The 12,922-nt window shown below is 37.2% G+C and overlaps 1 protein-coding gene across 1 annotated transcript in view; it reads right to left on the reverse strand.

Annotated features, from left to right (window-relative positions):
* The window catches only part of SSH2 (slingshot protein phosphatase 2), a 132,884-nt gene that overhangs the window by 104,379 nt on the left and 15,583 nt on the right, over window positions 1–12,922 (reverse strand). The gene's annotated exons all lie outside the window — the stretch shown is intronic.

Here is a 12,922-nt window from a genome sequence, read left to right on the forward strand (position 1 = left end):
GATCCCGCTTCGTGCGTCGGGCTTGGGGGGACAAGGGTCATCCCCAAACGGCCGCGACTTGGGCGAAGTAGTGAAGCGAGCCGGGGGTGGGCAAGAAAGGCTCTCACATTTCTTGGGAATGTTTCAACATAAAGGTCCTTTTAACAGTCTGTATACATTGAATCTCAAACCCCATTTTTCAGATGACTTTAAAACTTTAAAAGGCTGCTCGTTAATAAATGCAACAATTTATCAACGGCTTCCTATGTGCTAAAGGCTGGGGAAATTCAGAGATTAGCTGGATTTAAAAAGAAAAGCAAAACAGTTGAAATTATGATGGAAAAAACCAAATTATTGACACAGTCTGCTAACCCTTGTAAATAAATTTACAAAACGCTTCCCTAACCATCCTCCAAACCAAAGATTCACCTTAGCTGCACAGGTGAATCACCTGTGGAGATTTAAGAACGCCCAGTAATCAGCTGCACCCAAGACCAATCAAATCGTAATAATCTCTTGAGGTTGGACTCTAGATGTCAGCATTTTTCAAAGCTCCCAGGTGATTCCAGTGTGCAGTCATGCTCGGGAATTACATTGTGCCAGACAATCCCGAAAGGAAGACAGACTAGAGATTATATCCTCATACTTACAGATGTGTACAAATTCAAAGTCAAGCCAGTTGACCTTGTTTGATGCCACTTTGATAGGAACTCTCCAGTTTTATGACTCCTGATCTAGGGCCTTTCCCACCAATCCGTGAGGCCTTCATGAGTTTAAGCCTTTAAGCCTTTATCATGTGCCTAACAACTCACTGAGCAGTGCCTTTCACCTGACTAGGGACCAGCTCTTTGTAAAAGGAGAATCTCTTCTCTCTCTCCTACATGTTAGGTGGTAGCTTACAAAAGAGGCTGGCCCCATGGAGGCACTCAATAAAAGTTAGCTCCCTTATCTCTCCTCCTCCTAATCTCATCAGGACAAATATTTTTAGGCACCAGTATGTTTAGCTTTTCTGAATACTTGATTAAAATGTATATCATTAAAGCTGCCTTAGCGATTCCAGAGCCAAAAATTAATAAAAAAAAAACACACCAAAAAACAATTTCACTATCCAATTATAGGAGAAAAGAGACTAAAATTAGAAAAAAAAGTCACCATAAGACTCAACATATGCTAAAATCAAGAAGAACTGTGTCTTTTTAAATATAAACTTTCAGATCTCTTTTCCTATTGGGAAGTTTGGCAATTTTCAATATACTAGTAATGAAATAATCTAAACTATAAATTCAGTGTCTAAAACTAGAATTATTCTTCTGTTAGTTGATCCTTCCATAAAACTTGTTACCAAGGCACTGAGGGACTAGAAATATGGCAAACTCATATTGAAAATAGATATTGGAAATAGATATCTAAGTTTTCTACAGATCTGGTCATAGGAAGGAACCAATTGGCAAGTGAAGAGTTAGTGAAAGGTCTGGATCTTAGAGTCCAGTGCATCATTATCTTCATCCATCTCTAGGAAAGAAAATGTTTGAAAGATTTGTTCTGGCTGCGTCAGCATGCACCCAAATGCAGTGTAAGAAAAAAACAAACTGCTGATACATCCCAAAATAAATTGCTTTAAATATCTGGCAAACTTGCCAGTTTAAAAACTTCTTCCAGGCTGTAATTTATTACAACCTCCTGCAGTGATTAAAAAAAAAAAAAGGCAGCAGGCTGTTTACTAGTAAACAGAACTATTAAGGTGATGGGTCTAGTTCCTTTCATGACACAGCAGAGATGAAATTTTACTGAAGTCAAGATTAAATGATGTCTTTTAGGAAAGATGATGGCACGGTAATCATCTGAATCTGTCTTAAAAAGAAGTCAGTAGGCCCAGTCAGTGTTGCTCAGTGATTGAGCACTGACACCCTATTGATTCCCGGTCAGAGCACAGTGGAATTGAACCAGCAACCCTTCAGTACACGGGGGCATGCCCAACTAACTGATCGATCTCTCATGGATGCTTCTCCCGTTGTTTCTCTCGCTCTCCAAAATCAATAAAAACATATTAAAAAGAAAGTCAGCAGTAAATGTACCTTACTCAATTCACACTTAATATCCCTCACATTTAAAAACGCTAGCGATAAAGATTTCATAAATATGTATAGTTGTCTTTTATAAATAGGTTCCTATAGTGACACCCCAGAAGTGCATAGTCCTTTGTTTTCCCTCAAAAGACCTCTGTCAGTGCCTGTTTAGCTAAGGAGACTATTTTAACTCCCTCACCCAGGCTTTTTCAAAAGCTTTTCAAGTTAAATTCTTGCTTTGAACTGTAATATAAGAAATTGGGAAAGTGCTAGAATATGCCTCTCAGTTTTTTAAGAAAATAATTAAATCATCTTTTCAAACTTAGATAACTTTAAGGAAATAGTTCTTTCTACTGCTGCCTGTTTTAAAAAGTTGAAAAAATTTCCATTATTTTCACACTCTTTACAATGTCAAAATGTCAATCAATTTAGTTTCAGCTCAATTTAATTCTTTACTCTCCACTGTCAGGAAACAAGGCTCTAGGGAGCAAGATCTCTGTACCCAAGCATCTAGGACTTAAAAAAAAATGATTCCAAATTAGATTGAGCAGCATGAAATAAACTAAGCTAGTTTTCTACTCCCCATGAAGTCAGAAGGAGCTTTCTCTAAAAAAAATTTGCACAACGTTTCCTGAAGAAAAATTGCTGCATTTTTTTACACTGTTGCTTGAGTTGGATTTGAAATTAATTTTGTCATGGCATTTGCTGACCACTTTAAGGCTCAGAAACATGAATATTTTAAAGTGTTAATTTGGCTCTTGACACCATTAGCTAGGACCAAATAACATTTTTATAGAATTACATGTTAAACCATTAAAATATTTTAAAGTATTTTTAAAATTGATTTTTAGAGAGAGGAGAGAGAGGAACATTGATGAGAGAACGAAACATTCATTTGTTGCCTCTTACACCACCCTTCCCTGCCCAATGGTGTGCCGTACCAGCACAGCCAAGGGTGATCCTGAGTGGGGGTGATGAAAGGATTGAGAAAAGACAGACAAGAGAATGAAAGCTGGGTCTCAGTGGGATGCTGCTCCCTGATGAGGAGACAGCGCCAGCGCCCACAAGCCGTGTCTTTATTTTATAGCAGATGCCATGAGGCAAAGTAGGGGCGTGATCAAGATGTTTACAGCATTCTCGTGAGTTTCAACCCTACTCAACTACATGTGCCTGAACTCTATCACAAGGCACGTGGGGCCACGTGTTTGGACCATAGGTTCCAGCTTACAACTATAGCTGTTGGCTATAATTGTGCTGGGAAGGCTCTGACCCTCCAGCTGGGACTTGCACATGGCCATGAGAGGACTGTGTCCTCTCATTAGTCCGAGGCTTGAACCTGTCCAAAACACTGTAGCCGCTCCCCATACAACAAGTATTGAGCCCACACTGGAATGGAGCCAGCAACCCTTTGGTGCATGGGAGGACACCCAACTAACTAAGCCTTGGCTATCTGGTACATCAAAGGGTCGTGGGTTCGATTCCCAGTCATGGCACATACCCAGGTTGGGGGTTTGATCCCCAATTGGGGTGTGTTTAAGAGGCAATCGATGTATATTTCTCTCTCACATTAATTTTTCTCTCTTTTCTTTCCTCTCTAAAAATCTTTTTAAAAAAACAAAACAAGCAAACAAAACATATACTTAGGTGAGGCTTAAAAAACACACATACCTAGTTATAAGGAAAAATTATACCAATCAGATCTATTTTTTAAAAATGTATTTTTTTTATTGATTTCAAAGAGGAAAGGAGAGGGAGATAGAAACATCAATGATGAGAGAATCATTGATTGGCTGCCTCCTGCACACCTCTCACTGGGGATTAAGCCCACAACCCAGGCATGCCCTGACGGGGAATTGAACCGTGAAGTCCTGGTTCATAGGTCAATGCTCAATCACTGACTGGGTTATTTTATTTATTTATTTTTAATCTTCACCTGAGGAGTGAGGATATTTTTTTAGAGAGTGTAGAGGAGGGAGAGAGAGGGAGAAGAAGAAGAGAGAGAGAGAGAGAGAGAGAGAACAAAACAAAACATCGATGTGAAAGTTGAGACACTGATTGGTTGCCTTCCGCTCGCACCCTGACCAGGGCCAGAGATCGAACCTGCAACCGAGGAGGTATGTGCCCTTGACTGGGAGTCGAACCCTCAACCTTTCAGACTGCAGACCAACACTCTAACCCACCAGGGGGATTTATTTATATTTTTTTGTTTTTTTTCTAAGGGTGTGAGCTGGAGAAATAAATAGTAAATTAATCCCCCGAGTGTCAAAAGGGAAAAAACACTTTAAAGAGTTACAAAACAAAAAACCTGTTACCTGGAGTAGCAAAACATTCTATCTCCTGTTGGTCTGTAAAACACTAGGATAAAACTCTCAAGATAACACCCCTAATTTTTAAACTAGTCCAGACAGCACCAAGAGGTATCTCACTACACTTAGTCAAAGGCACTCTTCATACAATACAATAAACCAAACTCTGTAAACAAAGGCTCTTAGAAGCAATCATGTTTTGCAATCACCATGTGGCTAATAGTTTTATTTAAAAGAATACCTGACAATAGTTTTAAACACTGGATGGAACAATGTCACTGAGCCCTTCCACTCCCTTCCATGGAACTTTCCACCATAAGAGCAATGGGGAATACTAAAAAGATTGCATATCAACTCCATGAGAAGCAATCTCTAAGGCATTCATCCATCCCACATGGTCTTAACCACCATATGCTCCAGTAGGAAGAGATGCTGAAATGCTGCTTTCTTCAGGTTACAAAAGCCGTACGCTCTATTGTTTAGTAAAAATAATAGGCATTTATAGATCACTTTTCACGTCCAACACACCTTATAAAACATTTAACCATTTAATCCCCACTCTAAACATTTTTTTAACTAGTTAGAAAAAAAGTATAAGTAACATAAGTAACACATGTGGAATGATTACCACCCCACCCCCACCACTAGTATTCAGAAAGGTAAAATAAAAAGTCACTCTTCTTTCCATCTACTCACAGGGATAATTGTTAATATTTCCAGAAATTTTCTTTTCATATGCATATATTAATATAATAGCTGCCCTTTAAGAAATACACATGCAGCCCCAACTGGGTGGCTCAGCAGGTTGGAGCATCGTCCAGTACACCAAAAAGGTTGCAGGTTCGAACCCTGGTCAGGGCGAATATGGGAGGCAACTGATAAATGATTTTTCTCTCTCACATTTAAATAAATAAATACTTCCTCAGGTGAGGATTTAAAAACCCCCACCCCATACATGCACATAAGCACACAAACATATAACTGTATTATACATATTATTCTGCTTCTTGCTTTTCCACTCACTTATTACTATATCTTGGACATTTTCTCATTTTTATATAGTTTACCTCATTCTTTTAAAGAAGTGCATGGTATTCTATTTTTACAATTATATATAATTTATTTAAAGAGTCCTCTACTGATGGACATTTAAGTTGTTTCCAGTATTTACTATTATATACAAGATCATCAAAACATGCTTTCACACAATCTTTGTACATACATGTGAATACATTTGTTAGATGGATACCTAGAAGGTGTAATTGGCAATTAGTTAAAATATTTTAAACATCTTAGGAATTGGTAGATATTATAAAATTGCCCTCCTAAAAGGTTTAGTTTTTAATTTTCCCATGTGATCTATTATTATCTCAGGCCCAAGATCATCTTTCTACACCCCATCTTTTATATACTTCATTAATATATATATATAAAAGTAAAATATACTGCCCTGGCCGGGTAGCTCAGTTGGTTAGAGGGCCGTCCTGATACATCAAGGTTGCAGGTTTGATCCCCAGTCAGGGCACATATAAGGATCAACCAATGAAAGCATAACTGGGTGGAACAACAAATTGATGTTTTTCTCTCTCTCTCTCCAAAACCAATCAATAAAATTTTTTTTTTTAAAGTAACATATGCTTAGAGAGAGAGAGACTAAAAAAATACACTGAATTATAAAGAAACATATTATGAAGAACCATACAATGGATTTCCAAGAATTATTTAGACTATAACATACATTATATAATACTAAACTACTTTGAAGATTATGTAATTTTTATTTCAGAATATATTTTATTTAAGATCTTGTTTGATACTAATGCTGTGGAACATGTTACAGGTAAATGAGCCAAATGCAGCCTTCAGTGTCCTGGAATAGGGTGAAACAGAGGTAGAAAATTGGGAAGTGAATTTAGGAGTAACAAAAAAATGGAGGCTAGAGTAGCTGTGAAGTTCTTGAAAATAAAAACAATAACTGACATTTGTCGGGCTGACATTCACTGTGTACCAAATACTTTATTAAGAGTTTATATGTAGTATTCAATTCTCATAAACAACCTTATGATTCTATTATTATCTTTATATAGCTCAGAGAGGTTAAGTAACTTGACTAAGGTTATACAGCACTATTTCAAACCCAGCCAGTTATTCTGGCTCCAGAGCCTGCCAGTGGTTCTCAACCTTCCTAATGCCGCGACCCTTTAATACAGTTCTTCATGTTGTGGTGACCCCCAATCATAAAATTATTTTCGTTGCTACTTCATAACTGTAATTTTGCTACTATTATGAATTGTAATGTAAATATCTGATATGCAGGATGTATTTTCATTGTTCGCGACCCACAGGTTGAGAACCGCTGTGGCTTAACCAGTGTTCTATACTGTCTCTGTGACGATGGAGGCTCATTACAGAACAGGTTAAGACTGAAAAGGTCTACTGCTAAAAGGAAGAACTCTTGGAAATCTTAAATGCCCTCCTCACTGCACCTGGTGGCTTCTCCTCTACTTCACCCTAGCTATGCCTAGCAGGCCCGACAATAACAGGGACCTAACCCAGTATTAAAGAGAGCAGTAAGATGATTTTTTGGCTGTTGTATGTCCTCCTCTTGCTAGCAGATCCCTCAGAACTCTGCATTTCAAAGTAATATCCACCACAGATACTTTTCAAATCACTTATATCTATAGATTTTTTGTTTTCCTAGACTTTTGTTTTTTACATAGCATCTTATTTCATGAAAGGGGCATCTAAATGCTTGGCAAGTCATAAAAACTAAATAATTCTGGTTGGTTGATCCTTTATATCACATTCCACTATATTTTTTCTTTGGGCTTTAGATAAATATTTCCTGAAGGAATCAACACATTAATTAATGATGGAGGTTCTCTCCCCCTGCAAGCTCACTCCACACCTGGCATAGGGAGAAACTCCTAAGATTCCTTTTCACTGCCTCAGATTTCTCCTGCTGCCTCTTGCTTTTTGGATAGATGTTCCTTCATACAGAGAATCCAGTAAAGGGCCTGGAACACAACCCTGTAGGTAAGGGCTTTATTTTTATTTTCAAGCTTGTCCTAGACTTTCAGGAGCCAAAAGTTCAAATCGCAGCAGGATTGATTCAGCTCTTTCACAAGTATTTAGTACTATGCAGTTTGTTTAGACTGGTCAAGTTTCCAGGCTCTGGCCGAGCGGCATCATTATCTCTCCAAGTTTTCATGTATCAGCTTCCCTGGCCATATTTCACTTTCCATGTCTTTATTCTTTGAAATCAGGTGAACATGCAAAATTACATACTTACACAATTATACACTTTTCTACAACCATGTAAGATAGCTTCAAGGAATTTAAGTATAATACAGGAAATGTTTGTTCTTTTTCTCTCAGAGTTAGGCAAAAACCAAGAAGTAACAAAAGTTATATTCCTCAATCCTTGGTAGAAAGGGGGCACTCTGTATCATTCTTCTAGCTAGTACATCAAACTAACTGAGAAAAGATAAGGTGCTGTCAGATTCTATTCAATCCACCTCAGTTGGAAGGCCAACTGAACAAAGGATCTTAAGTGAAGTGAAAAGCACTTTGCCAGGGGAAAAGACAACTAAGTAGTAAATCTTACTTTTAATTTTTTAAAAAAAATATATTTTATTGATTTTTTTTTAACAGAGAGGAAGGGAGAGAGATAGAGAGTTAGAAACATCGATGAGAGAGAAACATCGATCAGCTGCCTACTGCACATCTCCCACTGGGGATGTGCCCGCAATCCAGGTACATGCCCTTGACCGGAATCGAACCTGGGACCCCTCAGTCCACAGTCCACAAGCCAACACTCTATCCACTGAGCCAAACCGGTTTTGGCACTTTTAATTTTTAATTGTGGAATATTTCAAACATATTAGCAAAGAACAGGATAACAAACAGCCAAATAACTCAATAGATGCAATATCATATACTAATGTTTTACTCTTCAGAATCTATAATAATGAAAGCATAATATGCTAATTAGACTGGATGTCCTTCTGGACAAAGCCAGGGCTGCGAGAGAAGCCTGGGTCCCAGGTGCCAGAGGGAAACCGGTGCTGGCAGCTGGGGGAAGGAAGGCCTACTCTTGCACGAATTTCATGCTTTGGACATCTAGTTTAAGAAATAAAACATTACAGTTGAAGGCCTTGGCCAGGTAGCTCAGTTAGTTAGTGTTGTCTCAATATGCCAAGGTTGTGAGTTCAGTCCCCGGTCAGGGCACATAGTATCAACTAATGAATGCATAAATAATTGGAACAAATCGATGCTTCTCCCTCTCTCTAAAATCAATAAAAACACACACATTACAGTTGAAGACCACTATGAACTTCTCTATGAGCCCTTTCCCACTCTCTGTACATGTAACCATTCTCCTGAATTTGACAATTATCTTTCCATTCATATTTTTATATTTTACATATGGCGTATTTTTATTTAATGTTAAATATATTCAAAATGTTAAAATTACAGCTTGTAAAGCATTGAACTTTTTTAAATTTAAGGTTGTTATATAAAATATATGAAAAAATTAAATAAAACATTTTTTTCCTGCCTAAAAACTTCTAGCCCAGGGATGGATAAATGAGTAGATATCTGATAAAGCCAATGCAGTATAGCAAAATGTTAATTGTAAACCCAAGAGGGATGTGTACTGTACAATCCTTTCAACTTACCTGCATGCTTACTTCTTTTATAATAAAACTTTAGGGGGAAAAAAAACAAGCAAAAACCTCTAGTTTATATTTTGTCTAAAAATCTCAGTAGGGATATCAATTGGTTTCAGATACTTAAAGACCTAGTATACTTACAGAAAACAATAATTAGGCCGGATAGTCTAATTACTGTTTAAGCTCTTGCTTTATGGTGTCTAACAGATAAAAAGAGAAAAGATCAGTTCCTCTAAGATTTATTCTTACATAGTCACTTCCTCTAAAGCAGTTATTTCAGCTTTGACTTTTCCATCCTTTTCTAGAGTTTTCATAAAATGGTTTCTTTATAATTCCCCTTCTCACCATGACTTAAGCCCAAAGCTGGAAAACTATTTATGGTTGATAAGCATCCCTAATAAAATGAGTACATTATATAATTAGAAGAGAAATACATTTAAAATTTTAAAAAAGATTTTTATATTCCCTCTCACAAAACTTCTGAATTCCCTTATCTCAGAAAAATGTTCTGCTACAAGCTGACATGAGAAGAACTAAAAAGATATTTACTATTGATAAAGTATGATGGTGATATAATATTATGCAATAGTATTTTGCCTACTATTTGGGGTATTTTCAGATGTATATATTATTTATGCCTCACAATAAATATTTAGGTTTTTTTTTAAGGAAGAGTAAAGTGAGTCTCAAGAATGAATGTACTTTAAAAATAAAAAAATAATTTCAATTATAGTTTACATACAACACCTTGCTAGTTTCAGGTGTACAACACAGTGATTAGACATTCACATAACCTACAAAGTGATCAGCCCAACAAGAGCAGTACCTATCTGACACATATAGTTATTATATTATTGACTTTATTCCCTATGCTGTACTTTACATCCCCATGGTTTTTTTTATATCTGGCAATTTGTACATCTTAATCCCCCGACCTTTAAAATGTTTAAAAGATTGATTTTAGAGAGAGAAGAAGGAAGGGAATAGAGAAAGAAACATCCATTGGTTGCCTCCCATACACCCCCAAATGGGGAGCAAACCTGCAACCTGGGTATGTGCCCTGGCCAGAAATTGAACCCATGGCCCTTCCGTGCACAGACATCACTCCGACCAACGGAGGCACACCAACTGGAGCAGCTGCTATGGAAAACAGTATGGAGGTTCTCAAAAAATTAAAAATAGAACTACCATATGACTCAGTGATTCCACTTCTAGGTGTTTATCCAAACAAATACGAAATTCTAATTCAAAAAGACATATATACCCCTATGTTCTTTGCAGCATTATTTACAAGAGCCAAGATATAGAAGCAACCTAAGTATCCATCTATGGATGAGTAGATAAAGATGTGGTACATATATACAATGGAATAATACCCATAAAAAGGATGAAGTCTTGCCATTTGCAACAACATGGATGGACCTAGAGGGTATTATGCTAAGTGAAATAAGTCAGACTAAAAAGAGAATGAATGCACTTTTAAAGTCATGCAACCAATACAAACACAGGTCTCCTAACTCTAGTACCAGTGTTCTTTCTACATAACTAAGAAAAACGGACCAGAAATCTTTTTTTTTGTTTTAGTGACATTGTATAATGACTCCATGCCCCCCCAAAAGTTCAAAATTTTCCTCTATACTATAAAGTAAAAGAGAGGCAAGGATGGTTTCCTGGGAGAAATTAGCCTTTAAGAAATGGACAGGGGAAGAATTGCTGGTGAAACCAACTAGGCAGCTATGGGTAGAGAGTATAAGAAGAACCAGCAAAGAATGATGACAAGAAAGCCAAAGGAGGTGAGAACTGCAGAAAGGAATGGTCAATACTGTCATTTAAGATGGTGACCAAAAATATTCACTGGCAATCTTAATAAGAGCAACAGTTTGAGCAGTGGAGGGAACAAAAGTCAGACGTCATGGGTTGAAGAGTGAATGGAAATCAACAAAGGACTTTAAAAAGAAGTCATTTGGTATTCTGTAGAATTCACACACCAACCCACCTAAGACAATCACCATTTAACTCAGTTGCATATTAAAAGTGATTTCATTAATTTCACATTCCAGCTCTTAAGAGCAAAGCAAAACAAACAAACAAAAAACCAAATTGGCCTGCCCAGCATATTTTAGCTTACTTAAAAAGGGCTTTAACCTTAATGTCGACTGCTTTTTGTTAGATGAAGAGCTAAGCTGCAGTCGTTTCGAAGGTTTCTGAAATACGGACATAAAATTACAATTCTATTTTGAGAAGAATTCAGTTTATATGGATAAAAAAGAGTAATAGTAAAAATACTAATAATAGTTACTGCTTGTTGAGTGCCTATTACTATGTGATAGGCACTTAACTTTCATATTTCACATTCTTATGAAAAATTATAAAATATTGTTTCTATTACAGAGTTGAGGGAATGGGTTCAAAGAAGCTAAAGATCCTTCCCCAATGGCTGAAAATGGATGAAAATTATGGTTCTTTATTCATTCCTTCTACAGAAAGTTACTGAGTACCTTCTATGTGCAAGAATTCAAGGATAAAATCATAATAGAGATTGTCCCTGCCCTCCCTCAGTTGTAACTGGCAAGCATAGACAACAAATACTGTGTAACAGTAGTGTTGGATGTACTGTAAAAGGGAAGCTGAGAGTTCTGTTAGAACATGAGGTGAGAATTTTTACACGGAACTCTAAGGATTGTTGTAAGCAAAGGTGGCTCATAACCAATTATGTGTTTTAAACAGCTTCTAAATTTCCTGAACTTTTGTTTGGTGTTTCAGCAGAACAGCTGTTTTAGGGCTGGGTTACGTCATTGATAACAGGTCCTTTCTTCTCTCGCCAAATGGCTGCTTAGCTTGGGGAAATTCCCAGTGAATAATTAACACCAGAACAGTCTGCTAGTTATGTTTATTAATACATTATTTCTACCTCAGGATGGTGGAATAGTAGTGAGTCAGAGAAGCAAGTATATGAGTTTTTGCTTAATAAATATTCATTGAATGGATGAAACAAGATAATCAGTGCCTTTAAACAGGATTTTCTAAATGGCACCCAGTGGCTGTAACTTTAGGTTGAATATCAGATTTGACCTACTGACTCAGAGATGGGAAGCTCCTATTTCTAATATTAGATTTGTACTAAGTAAGAACTTTATTGGTAGCTAAAGTCTGCCAATTTCTCTCCTTGTTTTTCCTCAGTAAATTATCTTAATTCTGCATGATATAAAGGGTGAAGTCAAAGCAGTGAGTTGGAGAAATCAGGCTGGGAGTTTGCAAAATAAAATGGGAAATAATTTAGACAAATATTAATGAAATTACCATCATTTTACATATTTACATATTTGGTGCTCCCTATAAGCTACGTTATTTGCTTTTTTAACAATCCTATAGGATTAGATAGGCAGATGTACACATTTTATAAATGAGGAAGCTGAAGTTTAGCATACTAAGAGGTGAGACAAAACTACTAAAATCAGGTCTTCTTGCTTAGTTCATTGGTCTTTCCCCTCTATTACACTGCTGGTTGTCCACACTTCTCTTGCTGAACCCTTTGAATATATAAAAAGAAAATCAGCACTAACTAGCCAGGAAAGCTAAAACAGAACTGAGTTTTTATCTATAGAAATCTACACTAATAAAAGAGAAACAGGGTAATTGGCGTATGACCGCTACCCTTCCCACTGGCTAATCAGCAAGATATGCAAATTAACTGGCAGCCAAGATGGCGGCCAGCAGCCAGGCAGCTGATGTGAATAGGGAGGCTTGCTTGCTTCAGTGACGGAGGACTCCAACGTTCCCCGCCTGACTTGCCGGCCTCTCAGCTGCAACTCTAAGTAACTATGTTGCAAATATAGAAGCTAAAAAAAACTCCAGAAACCTGCTTTACTCAGCGAGGCTTCAGCCAGCCAGACTG

This window comes from Myotis davidii, unplaced genomic scaffold (assembly GCF_000327345.1).
Source record: "Myotis davidii unplaced genomic scaffold, ASM32734v1 scaffold363, whole genome shotgun sequence".
Lineage (NCBI taxonomy): Eukaryota > Metazoa > Chordata > Mammalia > Chiroptera > Vespertilionidae > Myotis > Myotis davidii.